This window comes from Eupeodes corollae, chromosome 1, assembly GCF_945859685.1.
Source record: "Eupeodes corollae chromosome 1, idEupCoro1.1, whole genome shotgun sequence".
NCBI lineage: Eukaryota > Metazoa > Arthropoda > Insecta > Diptera > Syrphidae > Eupeodes > Eupeodes corollae.
In genome coordinates this window covers 209,510,644-209,529,305 of record NC_079147.1, presented here as the reverse complement: position 1 = coordinate 209,529,305, position 18,662 = coordinate 209,510,644, and the positions used below count along the sequence as shown (strand labels likewise).

General features: G+C 31.5%; 1 protein-coding gene, 1 non-coding gene and 1 pseudogene across 5 annotated transcripts in view; 1 reads left to right on the top strand and 2 right to left on the bottom strand.

Annotated features, from left to right (window-relative positions):
* Window positions 1-18,662, top strand: part of LOC129943060 (restin homolog) — a 240,161-nt gene that overhangs the window by 203,852 nt on the left and 17,647 nt on the right. The gene's annotated exons all lie outside the window — the stretch shown is intronic.
* Window positions 427-498, bottom strand: Trnad-guc (transfer RNA aspartic acid (anticodon GUC)). The gene has a single exon. It is a non-coding gene; the product is annotated as a tRNA-Asp (tRNA).
* On the bottom strand, window positions 2,804-3,255 carry LOC129943067 (60S ribosomal protein L31-like; annotated as a pseudogene).

Sequence of the window (18,662 nt, the reverse complement as noted above, 5' to 3'; positions counted from 1 at the left end):
AAATTCAAATGCGGGTGCAGCTTCTGTTTTTTATTCTTTTTTGTTTGTCAAACACCATAATTAATGTCATATACAGTTGTGTTTGTGTAAATATATAAATAACCGATTATCACTGATGAAATAATTCTTCTTAGTTATATGTTTAATTTAAAAAAAAACACGCAATCTATGACCTCTTTGCTATAAAAAATGTTAAAGAACCACTTACACGTTTCTGTCACACTTTCTCTCTCTTCCTTTTGTTTACTTTCTTCTTCATCATCAATTACCATCACCATAGTCAACATCAGAATTCTTGAGAATGACGCAAATTCACACCTACAAATAAAACATTTTTAGTGCTAACGAACCCTTAAAAACTATAGAAAATCTCGTGACTATATTCCATAAGAACCGAAAAAAAGAATTTCGCCAACGACTTGACTTCTCCCCGACGGGGAATTGAACCCCGGTCTCCCGCGTGACAGGCGGGGATACTGACCACTATACTATCGAGGATGTTGAAAATTTGGGTGTCAGTGTAGAAACATATGTTGGGGTGAAAAGTTATTAATTAAAATCAGTGCGGCAAATAATAATAATTATTTATTCAAAATTGTTTAATAATTTAATAACTTTTGTGCAAACACCATTCAAATAATAAGAACAGAGATGACCTTCTCTAAGTAAAACTCTTCAAATGCATCCGAACGAATTGGAGCTTTCCTTGGTAAGATAAAGTTTACTGACTGAGGGAGTTTTTTCATTTAATAGAATTGTGATGTGGCCTTGAAAATGTAAAATCTGGTGATTTAACCTCGTAAAAATGTCAACATTAACAATTGACTTTTGAAAATTCAAATTTTTAATTAAGTTGTTCTTTATTTCTTGGTTCACTCAAAATATATGTGTATGTCTCACAGAGTTCAGTGTACATAGTTGTCTAATTCCATAAATAATGGAAATATGTATCTAATCAATGCCAATAACCAAGTGACCGAAATTAATGCAATAGAGAAAGTTCCTTATTGACATTAAAATTATTGAAAGAAAAGTATTTTTAAGTATCTATATATATTTCTAGAGGCTTGGCTAATAGATCCATAAAAACTTAAAGCTGTAGTGTTAAAAACTAAAAGCTATAGTGAGTTATGGCTTTGTTGGGCAGATGTTTGTTCAGTGAAAATTTGGGGATAGATTAATTTATTGTACATATCCATACATCGAAAGTCCATTTTGGGTTTTGGAATATTGTTGACCCAAATTTTATAAGTCATATTTCTTTGATTTTGTCAAGTGTCCCAAATATCCATTAACACAAAACTAAAGCTTGAAAGAATTTGTATATAAGTTTGAACCTTGCCCATCAGACTATCTATAAAGATTTTTCCAGATTTCATACCGGAACTAGAATTAAATAACCAATGAAAGTAGGTAGCTGCCAACGTAAATAAATGCAAATTCCCAAAGATCTAGGTTGATTGATTGAAAACGAACAATTATTGTCAAAACAACATTCTAATGAAAGTTTCATTCAATAATCATCACTTTCACTGATATCTATGAGTAGATAGGTGTTTTTACTTGTATTCTTAGACCCCGCGAGGTCAATAAATATATGTACTTATAGACTTATTCTCGCGGTACATTGAATTCTCACCATTAATCATCGCACCTACCAAAATAAGAGCCTGACCTACTCCAAAATATCTAGGTGAAGGCTTCAAGGCACAAACAAAACTGGTAAACAAAAACAAAATGTTACTAAAGATGAACAAAAAAAAGTGACGAATACGATACCTTACTATTTATTCCTTATAACCTTAAACCATTCAACGGATGTTTACTTGATAAAAAAAGGTAAAGTCTTCAAAAATAAAGTTTAACAAAAACTAAAAAATGAAAGAAACATCAACAAAAAATTGAATTTCATTCATTCGAACTTTCAACTACAGACTAGCGGAGATAGATAGGTACTTCAGCACAGGGTTGGATTGCTTAAATAGCGAAATGTCATTATTTGAAATGAGGGCCCTATTTTTGTTAATATTTTGTATTCGTTTTACTTTTTTGGTGCTAATGAAATTCCTATTTACATATTCCAACATCAAACCAAATTTCTTTAAACTAAATTTGGAAATGTCAAAAATTTTAAATTTTCTTTTCGAATTTTCAAATACAAAATTAGGTTAAAATTCTAAAGGGTGTTTTTTAGAGTTGCAGAAATTTGATATAAAATGAAACAAATGTTATTTTTGTCAAAATTAACATGAAATGTACTTTATTCTAAAAAAATTTTTCATTGTACATAACTCAGATATGATTTTTGACAGTGACAACCACCGCTGGGTCAAATTGTCGATGACTTTTCAAACATTTGTAGCCTTATAATGTTATATCGAAAATACCACGACATGCTCGTATGTTGTCCTCCAAGTGCTCAATCGTTTAAGGCGAAAGCGACTTCACGTATCCCCACAGAAAAATGATTTCAATTCACAAGATCTTGAAGGCCAATTAAGGGCTGCGTATAACGTAAACTTGGCCAGCATCATGTTCAAAGAAGTGAGGATCATTTCGTTAACCCTAAAAGTACATATCGGGCCCTTCCCACCATTTTATCGTAAACGACATTTTCAATAAAAAAGTCAAGTTAATTATTAAAATTTGCCAGTAACATAGATCCTCGAAGGATATTGCCATGTCTAAACCTAAGCATAATTAATAATTCCCAGGACCAGCAGTGAGCTTTTGAATGCTTTTTACGATGAATTGGCGGGAAGGGCTCGATATACTGTTTGAAAACAGTCAGTTTTTAAAATTGTGTGTCTTTACTTATTTAAAAAAAAAAAGTTTCACTCTCGCTAATCTTCAACTTATCGTCGCCGGATTCAACATTTTCAACCCTTTGAATGTGGCAACTGGCACGTAGGTGACCAATGTGAACAGTTTGTTGGGTGAGTCTTCATCGTCGTTGCGGCCACGGGCAAGTCGGACGCGTACACGAAAAAATGTACTCCTGATACCCTTTGACCAGATGTGCTTAGTCAAGCGGGTGTCGATCCTCACATTATTGATACCCATTTCCTTCTCGGTGAATTGGCGGATTTCCTTGATGGCACGAGGAGCGCGTTTCTTGAATCCAATATTGTGCACCCGCTTGGACAAGTGAATGGTGCATTCGAGGCTAACAACCTCATTGGTTGCCGATTTGTTTCGCTTTTCGACTTTTGTTTTTGACATTTTTTAATATTGACGTTGCCGCTATAAAACTACACCGAAAAAACCTAAACTTGAGGATTATAGCATCACTCCAAATGCGCCAGTTTTCTTAATTGTTAATCAATTCAACCAAAAGATGCCCATTAACCAAATCTACGCCTTTATAGATGATCTTTTGGCCTTAACTTTTGAAATTGTATTGAAAAAAAAAAAAATAGTTAAAAAAGTGTTGCCAACTTTATAGCTCTATAGCTTTATAGCTCTAAGGAAATATTCACCTCTTAAATTATGGAACAGGATGTAATTTAGGTAGATGAATTGGCCCTTTAGCCAAAAGATAAGGCCAAGGCTGCTAGGCTTTAGAACTTGATATGCAAAAAAAACGGTTGTGGGATGATCTGTGTGGTCCAAATGGATATCTCCAATTCCAGCAAAGAAAAAGTCGGTTTACAAGGTGCCTAAATTTATTTCCCGATTTATTTTCGAAGAAAAATTGTCCAAAGCTGTCACGATCGAACCAAACTGTCACTTTCTGTAAATACATTGGCTTTTCGACAACAACGTGCTGAATTTTCGAGTTGACGATAAAAAAATGCGAAACGCCAAAAATAACGTTGTCCAATTCAGGATGATCCAGATCCAGCAAGACCTTTCAGGAAAAAATCCAAAATCTTTGTGTAGAAGTCATCTCAGGCTAGTGTATGAAATGTTGAGCAGTGGAGATCGATGACACATTTTCATCTGTGCACCAGTGCGATAACGTGGAACATAAGCGTTGTCTGCTAGCATACCATGAAATTTGTTTCACAAAATTGATCACAGTTGTCTGCTTCATTTTCGCCAAGACTTTTCTTCAAAAACAAACGTTTTCTGCTACACAGAACTCACTTAAGAAATACGTGCTCTATATTTCCGATGTCTCAACGTTGTTCAAACGTAAAGGCACTAATTTTTTCCGCAGATGTATATAACTAAATTTTTGTCATGATTTCGATTGCAAACGGCTATTAATATCTAAATAACTTCTTTTATTAAACCTTTACGATTTTAATTTCAAAATCTAAAATTTTCGTTCTGTTGAAACTCTTTCCCACAAATCAAAATTCTCTTGATTTTTCAAATTAACAATTTAAGTGTTTTCCTAATTTAAACTTTAAACAAGTTTTTTATTTGTTTTTGAACCAAATTATTTGCTTTTCATAATTCGATATCTCAATTCATTTGATATTCGTTTAATTCTAAGATTCCTTGAAGCTTACAAATGGGGCAAACATTTATGAATTACTTCTAACTCCATCCCTGTGTTCCAGGTGCGAACTCGTTTCTTGTTTTTTTTTTTGTTAAGACCAAACATAGTATAGGTACTTTACTAGGTGAACCTCGTGATCAAGAGGTGGTAAAAAGTCGTGACACAACAATGAGGTATAAGTTTAAATCAAAAACAACAATAACAACAACAACAACAAAACGAAGATTGCCATACCACAAAATAAATAGAAAGAGGTTATCCAGTTTCTTGTTGCTTTTCTTAGAATGAACTAAGTATCACTCTCTGGGGCAAACGTATAAGCTCATCGTCAAATCCAATGAGGAACTTTATTATATCTTTTCCTATAAGTTCTATATAAACAGGCACTTGGTTCACTTTTAGACCAAAATTGAAATCAAACAAAACAAGTTAAAGGCATATAGCTACAAATACAAAATACGAATAACAATGCCAATGGCAAAGATAGTACTTATACATTTTGCTGCTACTTAAAGTGCATATTTTCTATGTAGGTATCTTTAATAGATGAAAGAATTACAAAACGTGACTTTTATACTATTTGATTTGTTTTCCCATTGTTCCTTTTTTGAACCGCGCGCCGTTCGTCGTCGTCGTCAGCTTTAGCTTCAGCACCACAAACAAAAATGCAAAAGATACTTTTGTATCTTTCCATTTAAATTACAACAAAACAGAAAAACATAAACACACAATTCAGAGAAGGAATAAGTTTGATTTTCATGAATGAATAAGACAGCTCTAGAGCGTAGGTGGTGCTATATTTATGGTAGTCCATATAAAGACCAAACTACCAGTTACCTGTACCAGTGGTCCATAGTCCAGCTTATAGGCCCAGAGAGCCAAAGACATATTGACTTAATTAGAACGGATTTGTTTAGCTGCTGTAAAATGGCAGTTATAAAACATTTGTAACTTTGTATAATCCTTTTGATAGAGGCCAATTTGCATAATACAACAATGTCTACGAAGGCGGACTATATCTTGCGCTGTTGCTGCTTCTGTTTGTACCTATATTGGTCCTATATTTATTGCCAGTCCTTAAGTTTTTGTTTGGGCCTAATTGGTGGTGTGAAATGTTGGCATTGTTGCATTCTTTAAAGCATATACTTTGAACCTTTGCGAGACTTTGTGGAGTAGATTTTAATCTTCGAATGAAAACCTATTGTTTTAGCTTACTTTGTGTGGTGTTAAAAGCTTGTCCTATGAGTCAAACAAAATTATGTCAAATGAGTCATTTATAGTTCAAGTCTAAGATTTTTCGTTTTATCGGTACATGATCTTTTCAATGCAAAATTGTACACCACCCCACCGCTGCCGGCCGTCGCGGTCGGCTGTGCCGCGCTGTCGTGTTAGACATGACCTGTGGGTGGTAGTTAGACTTTATAATTTATGTCTTACCCGATTTACCAATTTTTTTATACCAACACCTGCATCTCTCATTTTGATTATGATTTAAAATTATTAGAAAAATTACTTGATATAGAAAAGTAGCTTAAGCTTTTAGACATTACCTACGTAATGCAAGCCCAATACCATCATCACCCACGGGATATCATGTTGTTTTGATTACGTGTACATTGTTATTAATATGGAACTTGATGTAACCTTAAATATTGGTCTACGATTAATGGCATTGACTTTGCAACAAGGTTGGTTATTTACTGTATTAAATATGGTTATGTTGATTAATCTATGTATATAAAGAAGATGATATATCTTTTCTGTTAGGTAGCTACTTATGTTCGATTCAAATAGAATATTGGATGCTTTTGTTTATGTTAATTTAAATATATCTACAAGTTCATCTGATGACAATAATTGAGTGGGAGAAGTGATGATGATCTGGTGATTCATTGATTTTTTTCTTTGAAACCATATCTCCACACCTTTTTCAAGCATGGCACTTATAAGCTTCTAAGTTTTTTGTATCAAAATAAATGTTCTAAAGATTAACAAACTTGTTCACAGGTACAACCATAATTTGTTAGTTTTTATTTTGTTGACACAGAAGAACTTTTTTCAAAGGAAATCTTTGTTAAATCGTATCAATTCTTTCTTTCCGATTTATAATTTAACTATGATTTAGAAAAGAAAATGTATCTACTTATAACTTTATATCTTATTTGGACATATATTCCAGAACCAATTTTTCATCTAATGAGTTACATTTAATTGCACTTTGTGGATGGAGAGACTGTTTTATTAGGCTTTTAAAACTATAAAAACATTCAATTTGTCACGATTGATTTAAATCTCTACTGATATATCTGTGGTGATCAGATCGCTTTAAACTTAAAAAAAAATGTATAGATGATCCAAACCAAAATAAAATGCTTTTTGTACTCCCAACTTTCAATACTCCAGAACTAGACTGCAAATTTACAATGTCAAAGCTACTTATATCCTTGAAAAGAAGGAAGAAAAGTAAAGCTGACCCTGAGGTCAGTTGGTATTTCTATAAAATTTTACACAGTATTCTCGCAGGAACCTTCCCAATAAGTTATCGCTCGGCAAGATAACTGCCATTTTAAAAAAGTTGATCTAAATCAGGCAGGAAACTACATATAGAGATATTTCTGTTTTAAGTTCCCTAAGAAAACATTTTACTTGCACTCAGGTTGTCGAATTGGTCATAGTCCTAAAATTTTATCAATTATTCCCCATTCAAACTTTCCAAGGTGTCTACAGTTTTACGTGATGGAAACAGAAACTGGTGTTCCACAAGGATGTGTTCTTAGTCCATTAATGTTCGTTGTTGTTTATAAACGATATCGAGAATCACATACCAAGGGGAGTTTTCTTTGGCGATATATTTGTAAAAATGAAAATGTAGCTATATGCTAGCCTTGCCATATTTTACTGACAACCAAGTGACACTTTAGCTTTAAATAAATAACCTCAAGGTTCTCTGCGATTTAAGGAATCTAAAATTTAATTAAGCAAAATCTAAAATAAAGATATTTAGGAACCAAACTAGCTCTTAAAGAAACTGACCTAGACATTAAGATAGTACTAGCATCTAGCATCGAAGTTTAAATAGCTATCTTTCATTATTTCGAGTAATTTTAGTGTCAATGCTTCTATAAGGGAGTAACTAGCCGTTGCCAATCAGAGGTTAGTTTTGTGTGGTGTTATTTGACTTTCTTCGAAGGCTTTTGTAGACAAAACTTATGGATAGTATTGAATAAATCGGAGGATTTTTCTTCAAAAGAATATTCAAATAACACTCGAATACTCCAACCCCTGCTATCTAGTCTATTGAACCTCAAATTTGTATAGACAACTTTGAAACTTTGAAATGGTAAGTTAACCAAACAAAATAGAATTCATTAAAATTTTTAAGATACAATATAATAGGACTTATATATTCTTCGTGACAAATAAATGCTTACTTTTTCTCAAAACTATTTGTTAAAAAAAATCGATATAACTTATTTCGTTTTGATAAGAAAAGTCAATAAACTCCATGTCGGTCGTGTCTTAAATCCTACACACAAATCTGCCATCCCCCATATGATAAACTCATTTAACAAACAAAATTCCACATGTCCATACTTATCATTTATCACAGTAAAATTGATTGAACAAACAAACCAAAAATTTATACTGATTTCCCGGATCCAATCAATCAATTTACATTTTCGTCCCGAGCTGCTCAAATAAAATCTTTATGGGTACATTTTTAAATTCAAAGTAATTTTGTCAAGTATCTCATGTACTTTTTATTTGATCTAAAAGTAGGAATTCCTAAGCCTTCAAAGATCGCTGAGCGTTCCCTTTCAATTGTATCATACAGATAGAGCTATTTAACATGCATCGAGACTCGATCAACAAAAACCATGTCATATAGGCACTTATTACATAAATCTCCTTTAAAAAATTATAACAAAGAAATTGATAATTCACCGCGAGAACACCTGGATTGAATCGTCGCCGTGTCGGTCGCCTCGATCGTAGTCAACCATCAAAATTTTAACTTTAACTTCAGCTGACTTGCATTATTTAAATTTGTTTATATTTTTCCACTCAATTTGAGTGAGTTTTTTTCTGTCAGATACTTGTTGTTAAAATGTGCGATCGTTTGCTGTAGTTGCTCGCTCATGTTCATGCTTCTTGAAGCTACTCTCTCAAGTAAACGATCAGTTCTCATATGAACGTCGATCGTCGTTGTCAGAAAAAGATGTGAGCTCAAATTAAACACGACATCTTCTTCGCGGTTTTATAGATACATAGATCGATACTTCTATTACCTTCCTATCACGATTTCGGTTGTTTAGATACTTTTTGTGTATTGTCAAGTGTCAGTGACCAGAATTTTGTTTCTCATTTGTTGTTATTATGATTTGAGCCACCTACGATCAGTCTCACAGTGACATTTGTTGTTGCGAAAAAACATTTTCAAACGTGATTGGAATTTTAAAAAGTATCTTTGGCACTTAAGTTGTTTGCTTTTGGTTAAAGAAATAAAAGATACACTTTTTTGTTTTTCTTTTTTTAAAATGTAATTTCAACTCATCACACTGTGATTAATGATGATGGATAACGATTTTTATTATGATTTTGAATTAACCGCGTTAAGGTGCGATCATGATGATGCTAATGCAAGTGTTGGCGGGAACAACAAGACAAAATTGATCATGACGACAACGATCGCGAAGCCGAAATCAGCAACTACGACCTACAGTGAAGAGCTATAATTTTTGATGATCTGCTGTTGATTGAAAAAGAAATAATAATAAATAAAAAATTGAGTTAACAAGTTATTTATATTCAACAATAACAAGAAAATCAAGTGAATTTACCAAAAGGAGAAAATAAAAAGTTTAAACACACATCCCGATAGTAGAAAAGATTGTGTTTCCTTAGTCGTTTTATCTATTTTTGGTTAATTTTAATCGACTTCGTTAGAGTGAAGGCAAAACACATCAGACGAAAAATCGTGATTGCAAGAATATCTAAGTAGCTAAACGAAGTTACTTTAATAAAGATTATTTTTTTTTCTTGTTTGGATACCAATTATTCGTAAAAAAATATCCTACAAAAAAAGATACTGCGCTTTTTTATGAAACTTCTTTGAACCTTTTCAACTATACAACAAGACAAGAAGGTTAAGAAAAAAGATGCTGTGCAATGAGGATTTTATAACCACAGTGAGTTTGAATTTTAATTTTCGCCTAAATTTGCTTATGTATGCTAAAGGTTTGGGGGTTAATTGTTAGATAACTCATAAGTCCTAGATCTTAAGATATTCACGAATGAGGATTTTTTTTTGACAGAGACGGATTTGATTGCAAGCACTTTGAAGACTAGAAAAAGTGTTTTTTTTTTAGGTGAAAAGTATTATTTCCGCAAGATTTTTCCCAAAATATTGAATATTGGATTAGCATAAATTTATATCCACATTATACGTTTCGAAATATTTTCCACACTATGTTAGAGTTTAGAATAATTAGACTTTGTATTTTAACAAGTAAAAACTACGTCATTACTAAAAATTGAAATGATACACATTTCAATAACGTAATTAAATTCGTATGGAAATGATAAATGGTTTTCAAAGCTACATCACTTCTATTTCAACTATAGGGAAACTGATGTACAAATTTGAGCGGTTGGGACAAGTATAAGTATTATACAAAGTCGAAAACTTGTGTGTCGCTTAAAGACACTGGTCAACAGGGACCAGATTCAAATTGGACTTTAAAATCAATCTATCAAATCATTTCAAATTCGAAAATAAACTTATATTACGGGTTTTCAAGCTTATTTTATTTACAAAGTAAAACATATACAAATTATGTTTAAAACGATTATCGGAGTTCGGATTCCGAATAAACACACAAAATTAACTCTAAAACTTATTTTTCAAAACTATTAACACATACAAATCAAGATTTTTCAAAGCTTTATATAGAGTCAACTGAAGGCTTTTAAGTCATCTCATAACTTTTGACAATTTTCAAAAACTAACTAAAATACCAAAATGATTTACATTGTATCTGAAAAGTATATATAATGAACTATGTTGTGTTCAACTTTAAGTTTAAAAACATTACAATATTTTTTCTTTTACATTTTTAAAGACGTATATTTTAAAAACCTGTCCTAATTGTAAAATAATATTCCAATTCAGGACAAAGAAATCTTTTGCCCAATATTATTGCTGCAAGAAAAGTTTTCTGGCCTGGGTAATTCTTTAAGTGGTATGATGACATTTGGCTTGTGATTCATATTGTGATTTTGCATCTTGAAACTTTTCTTTGAGACCAGGTGAAAGATAAGGTCTATACCCATCGATTCAAGACCTTTAAATTAAAAGTCAAAAAGTTATCGAGGCCATACAACTGCAAATGTCTGAATTGGGTTTTAGAAAAATTCTATTTGCCTGATATCGTTTTTATTCCTCTTCTAGCTTTTAGAACTTCTTTCTCTCTTGTTCATTTAAATCCCATTACTTTGCATTTATATCCAAACTGCCCAATTTCTTCAATCCGACCCTGATTCGAACAAATTAAAATCAAAACAAAAATAATGCAAGTAGGTAAGTCTAGATGTATAAAATTTAACATTTAAAAGCAATTGAGATGTCTGTTTAATGTAGACCTAGTATGGAGGTTTCTATTATTTTGGTTTTTTTTTTTTGTTCCTTAAGTGATGGTCTTCCCATTGTTTGTCTTTTGTCTATGCCTCTGCTTATGCCTTTATACCAAAAAAGTTCTTGTCTGTTGTTAATGCAATAAATTTGTCAAATGCGGGCAGACAACAGAGTTTTTGTAAAGTAGGTGGACTATTCGACTTGACATTTACAATTACATGTATATTTTATTTGTGCAACCAAAGAGAAGGCTTTATATGTAATTTATTTTCAGTTCAAAGATGTAACAGTAAAAAGACAAAATGTGTGTGAATACATACATATTTGTTTTTCCCATTTCAATTCAATTAAAAGAATTAAATATAAGGAAAGAATTTTATTAGGATAAATTAAATTAAATCTTTGAAGTTTACTTTAAGTCGGAAGCCTCATTAATCTAACATACGAGTATGTATGTATCTAGGGTTGAAACAATTGTTGTTAGATATTATAAACATTGTTATGGAGTGTATAATTTACACAGAATATGTAAGACTTAATTCATTTCAAATATAAGTTGTTCATCACTGAAAATTTGAAACCAAACACGGTATGATTCACAGAGGATCAAATTTGGGTATAATTGGAATGAGTAATAGACCTTCATTAGAAAAATGTCATATCGGAAACTGACCTTAAGTTATATACAAAAGCCTTATGTACTCGTATACCTACTCGGTTTGATGTAGCTCAAATTGGTTAATATATTTTTGTGTTGATTTATACCTGCATATAGTATACAAATTTTGTGTTGCCATATTCTCAACAAAATTCAACCGATTTTGATAGATTTTATAGACTGTCCACCAGTTATATTTGTGAAGATTTTTAGAGTGCACCTCACGCAGTCACATTTCCAATGTAGTAATGCTTTTGCTTTTTGCACCGCAGTAATTTAGAAATGCCTATTACTGTGCTTATTTCAAGGCTAAAGAAGCTGGGATGCGATCCACGCTTATAACGTCCCATTCGGCTTAAAAGTTTTGCAAAGTATCAATAACAACATTTTGTGCATAAAATAAAAAGAAGTTAATGTCTTTCTTTGTTTTTACAAGATACTTGAGTCGATATGGTTTTCGACTTATCAATTTTAGTTATTTTTGTAGGTTTTCGTTGTTTGTAAGAAAAGTTGCGAGTTACATAGGTTTTTCTAAAAAAATGATTAAAAGTTAACAGCAATATTTTGTATATGATAAAAATAAGTTTTATCTCAATATCTATTTTTGTTTCTAGTATTACTTTTTGAAATTTTGTGTTTCTAATTGATCGTGTAAAACTTTGATTCCACTGCAAATTCAATTTCTAGTGCCCCTAGATGATGTGTATATTTTGTCTTTTAATTTTCGTCTCAAACATATTAATTACCTTCGATAACTGTCACCACTAGATTGTTTCATTTGGATCTAACAACTCATGGTCTACGACGACTACGCCAAGCTTGATCTTTGATGTTTAGGTCGTCTTCGATGGGATATTTCCATAATTTTCCATTTAGAGCTATCGTAATGAACCCATTTTTCAATCCCTTTATTTTTGCCTCTGAAGCAACGGTTCACAAACAATTAGACTTCGTTCATTGACTCTTGTTTTACACTCATATGGAACCTTAGTTCCTTTTTCTGAATCATATACATGGCTTTGAGACGTTTTGAAAACGCTTGCTAGTGTCACTCTTAGTGAACTTGACAATTCATCTTGAGTTTGAAGCGATTCTTTACTCAATAATGTCTCCAATATTTTATCTTAGAAAACTTTATGGCTTCCGCCACTATGCCGGTCTTCCGCGTTAAACTCACCAATCTTTAAACGGTTAAACCACTAACGAGACGTTCTTTCGCTAATAACGCCCTCAAGGCCTCACCATAAGCACTTAAGAGCATTCGCGGCAGTTTTCTTTATTTTGAAATACAAAAATTACAGCCTCCCGCAAATGAAATCAGAATTGGGCTAGTAAACTGACATTTTCAAGTGAATAATATAATATTTAAACCACTAGTTCCCGTTGTATCCTGTTATCCGAAAACGGTGGAATCAAAGTTGGATATACAAAAAAATAATTGATTTTAAGAACAATATTTTGTATAAATTTAAATAATTTTTGCAGGAAATCTTCATTTATTCTTGAGATATTCGAGTTAAAATCAGTTTTTATAAATTTTGTGTAGTATTTCTTGTGGTATTCTAAAAATGTTACCAGATGTCAAAATCGTTATTCTTCTATGCATACAATTTATATTTAAGACCTCATGTATATAATTTTTTTTCTGCAAAATATTCGACACAGATGTCTTTCTAAAAACTTTTGATTTAGATTCAGATTCTAGGGACCTTGAAACATCAATAAATGTCAAAATTTTCGATTTGACAAATCGGATCGATTACTATAATTGCCTAAGGGAAGTTAAAAAACTCAAAAACCTTTTTGTTTTCTTTTAATATATTCATATAAATTGTTTTCTTAGGTCGATTTGGGTTTTTTCTTATCGCAAACATTTTTATCTGTAATTCCATTAATCCGCAACTTCAAAATCACTCTTAAGGTAAAGACATAATGTCACATATGTATGTACATGTTTTTAACGTTTCTGAAGTGTATTTTTTAAATTATTAGTAAAAGAATGTTACAGACAGAGATGGATTTACTTAAATCTACGTACGATAGAAGTACAAACACATTTTCTTATTAAAATCAGCCTCAAAGAAATTATTCACAAACCTTATCTTTTAACATCCATCAAACCTCAGAATTTACTCGTTGACAGACAATTTAACTCATTTAACTTAATCCTATTTGTAAGTTTCTTTTTGTATTATCTTCTTCAACAAATATTTGCACTTGAATTCTGATTTCTTATAACTGTCTTCAAGTCTTGCGAGTATGAACATACATAGGTTTGTAATGTAGATGTGGAATTACTTATTATACAAATGAAAAATATTTATTTTGCAATATGGACGATAGGAAATGACGACATTACCAAAACAAATTTTTATATTCTTCTTCTTTATGTGGTTTACTATATTTGAGTTATGCCACACCATAATAGAAATAACTTCAAGTTTAATATAACAAAAGCAGAAATTGTTCAATATTTTTATATTTTTTTTAAGTTACAAGCAAACACTTTTTGGGTAATTAAACACACAAATTCAAAATCAATACAATGCGATACAAAATTTGCATAGGTTACCAATAGTCGACAAGAATGTTGATTTAATTAAAAATGCGAAGCACAAATAAAACATTTGTCTTGAGAATTTTTTTTTATTTTTATTATTTCATATTCAAATGCATTTTTTTTTCGAAAGTAAGATCATAGTCTGGAGATGTTGGGTTTCGTTTTACTACAAGATTTGTCGATTCCCAAATAAAGTTGTTGTCGTGTGAAAAGCGGTGTTGAGTACAGTACAGAGAATTATCCACTTTTGTTGTATTAAATATTATCACTAATGGTATAAGACCCGAAATAGAAAGTATCTTAAACACGAACAATTAAAGTAAAACCTAATCGCAATCTAATTTGAGTGCACTAATTTCAAACTAGTTTTATCATGACTTTCCTTAAAAATGCCATTGTGAACTTTGAACTGAAATGTCAAATTGGTTATTTTTAAATAAACTTCGTTCATATGAATTTAAGTTTCATTAAAATTATATTTTGATAAGCTAACTTCCAAAGATAGACATATACAGTCGGGTAACAATTAAGTCATGCTTTAATTTAGCACAATTTTAACAGTTTCATCGAGTGCGTTCTCACAAAAGGGAACAAAAAAACCTTTTTGAAACTTTTCCTAATGGTGCTCCGCACATATTAGTCGTAACATAATGTTATTTACATTAAGTCTTTCCAATAATTGCGGTATCTACATCTGTACTTCCTGAGATTAGCGCGATCAAACAAACAAACAAACAAACGCTAGCATAAGAAAAACCAAGTTTATCCTCAAAGGATAAAATTTCATATATTAAAATATCACTTTACGAATCAAAAGAGTATGCTTTGTATATTTATGTTAATAACACACTTTTACTATTGTGCAGAATCCTCTGTATTCAAAATTTTGACAAATCTAGCGGAACACTCGATTGATTTGATCGACAAACCTCGTTTGTATCACGTTAAGTGCTGGCGTCTTAAAAGTCATTGAAAAGACCAAACCCAAAAGTTAAGAAAAAAAACTAATAATTACAAAATCCAAAGAAAGTTATTTCAATATTTTTGAGATTTTGAAAACAGTCAAATTGACTATCACTGAGTTTCCCGTCTGTGTAAGCTGATTCAATTCAATTAGGTTGAACGTTTTCAGAATATAATAGTCATAAGTCATTGTTGCTATGGTGAAATTTTAAAATAATTTCCATAAAATATCTGTATAAATAAAAGTATTAAATTATATGTGTTTTAATAACATTCTTACTTTTCTTATGCTTTTTCGAATATCGTAAGCTTTGTGCGTCCAAAGAATGTGTTTTTGTACATAAAAAAGGTACCTGACAACATTTTCCATTCGTTTTTTGTAAGCGTCTGGTAGCTGATATGTTTGTAGGAAAAGGACTATCGTATGTTTGTTGTGACAGCTTTTTAGGTATCAATTTGGCTTTTACTGTCAACAATCAACAATCACCTTAGCCGATTCCGCCCCAGTTTAATATTGTCAGTTTTTTTGCTATTGGGTTTCTTCAAAACTAGTTTCCCTACAAAACGTGTAGATTTTAAGAAGTTTCTATAGTTTTAAACTTCAACCAACATGCGTCTTCAGCGAGCATGGTCCCTAACTAACTGTCTTCAGTTTCGCAAGCCAAGTTGGTTGAGATCATTTCGCACCTGAGTATGCAACCAGTGTTGCGGTCTTTCTCTACTTCTCCGTCCATTGGGATTTAATTCAAAAACTTTCTGGGCTGGAGCGAGGATGCTCATTCGCTCTTCATGACCCAGCTTTCTAAGTCCTTGGTCATCTTTTCACTCTCCGAGAAGAATTTTTTTTCTCAAAGCATCCTTAGACGTTCTCATCTTGCCTTGAGAAGGTCCAAGACTTTCTTTGACTAAAATGATTGTCATAGAGACAGAACTTTACTTCTCAATTGTCTATACTAAGTCCAAAGAAACAGAGATTCTATTCAAACAAAGTCCTGAACTATCCCAAAGTTATAGCTGTCTATGTTTGAGTTTTATGATTGTATTGCATTTTAATCAAATTTAAGAAATTTTAAAAATGAAACCCTTTGAGGAATATAATCCACTTTTATTTCATATCACGTGAAAAAAAAAATAAAATAAAAACTGTATCTAATCTTTTTCTTGTAACACTACTGAATTGACTATACTACGACGTCATTTGTATGAAAATTGTAAATTCAAAATAATTAATTTAGCAAAATTTAAATCAAACAATCGACCGTGCACTATGATTTACGTTCCACAACCCACTATGCTCGCTTAATAATATCTAGATAATTGATAGCTTCTGTTTGACGTTTGAGTGTTATAGGTTCGTTTTATTTTACAAAAAAATATAGACGATGAATTTAAGCTTGCCGCACCATTTTAATGTTTTTTGTTTTTGTTTCGAAGCAATTTCAATTCTATTTGAAATAAATTGATTGGTAAAGGAACATTACAACAAATTACATTCACATTTTTTCTTAGTTTTACTGTTTTTAAATTGTTTCCATGCGAAAACATGAAAAGCACAGCAAAATGTATCACAAGCTCAACTTCTGTGCAAAATTGGATTTAAACTTACATCAATTGCAATTCTCGCATCTCACCTTGAAGTTAGGTTACCTTTACCAGTTGCCTACATATTATATAAATACTTGTCGTCGTATTTATATGGATACAAATTTTATCTTATTAAACAATTAAGTTTTTATATCGTTCTAGGCTCTAATTATAATTTATTTAATTAAGTCGACAAGTTCAATGTTATCAAGTTTATTTTTATATTTTTTGAAATTGCAAGACTGTAAAAACATCATTTAACTGGCTATATACCGACCTACTTATCAGACGTTTTTTTTTATTCTAATAGTTTGATATGCATTGTAGCATTTTTTAAGTTCTTAAGAACACAAGTTAGAATTCAACCTTAATGACACAAAGCTTTGACATTGCTCAAGTCGCCCATACACGTGTATAAAATTGTACATACTCGTATGTTAAAAAAGAATCATTTTTAATCGAAATACCCTGATTCTCATGATACCTATAATAATAGACGTTTGAACTTATGTCGATTGTTGTTTGTTTAAACTGCGTAGAACGAAGGCACAAGCTTTCTCTATCTCTGATGATGTGTTTTTCCCAAAGCCTCCAATAAGTATATATGAGTATATTATAATCAAGATATTAACTCAAAAGAAGATGAATGACTGACAAGATGTATAGTGAGAGTCTATTGACCACTTGATGATGGGCTTGTACACATGTTTTGTGAAGACGACAAAAAAAAACACAATTAACCTTGAAAGTTGGAGTTTAAATGTGCGATTGTTTAGTTACCATATTTATTTTTTCTATTGTTTTCTGTCAAACGCCAAAGTGATTTGTTGGGATAAGCGAAATTATTTTAGAGGTCAGCACCAATTTTATACCTACCCTAAAATCTTACATAGAACCTTCTATTGTAAGATTGTTGCAAATTCCTTTGAAAAGAAAAAGAAAAAGATATATGATATTAGGAAGAAAGGCCCGTGTCTTTATTTTTGAATGGACTAAAAGTCAGGTAAAGATTTTCAAAAAGTTGACAATAAGAAATATATTTAACAAAAAAAAAAGCAAAAGATACACATATAAATACGAAAAAAACTAAAATGTTGTTAAGACTGGATAAACATCTTAGATCACCCACATCATTTTTCATAATTGTAATTATAAACTGCAATAACAAATTTTAAATAATTATAATTATTAATAATACCTTGGGGTGAATTATTAAAAAGAAATAAAAGATGATTTCATCATTTATAGGACTTGTAAATAATAGTAGAATAACTACTTTAAACTACGCTTAAAAGTGTATATTGAACGGTGAAAGAATCGGAAGCGTTAACATCTCATCTGAAAAATTATTGATATTATTTCTATTGAGCAAATGCCTTTACTTCTGGACGACTTTGTAAGAAGTTACAAAAAAAGCTCTATGTAATTGCTTTTATAACTTTTAATGACTTTTAAATTAAAAAACAGTCGGATGAGAACTAGGGCCTAGTGACTTACAGCTCTCAACCATTCCTGTTTGCGAGTACTGTTGTCAGAGATGGAGCGGACCTACAGTTTTAAGCCGATTCCGAACGGAAAATTTGAGAAAGCACTTTTCATAAAGAGAATTTGTCAATTCCTCGCAGGAGGCAGTACTTGTGAAAAAAACTTAAGGCATGACAGTATGATGTAACGTTGTAGTCAACATTATTAGGACAAATATCAATCCAAGAAATTATAAATATTTCACTGATAACTCTTATCATGAGGAAGTACTTTTGAAGTACCTATCGTTCAGATTCCATGTGAAATTGTTTTTCACTCGTGCTTGAAT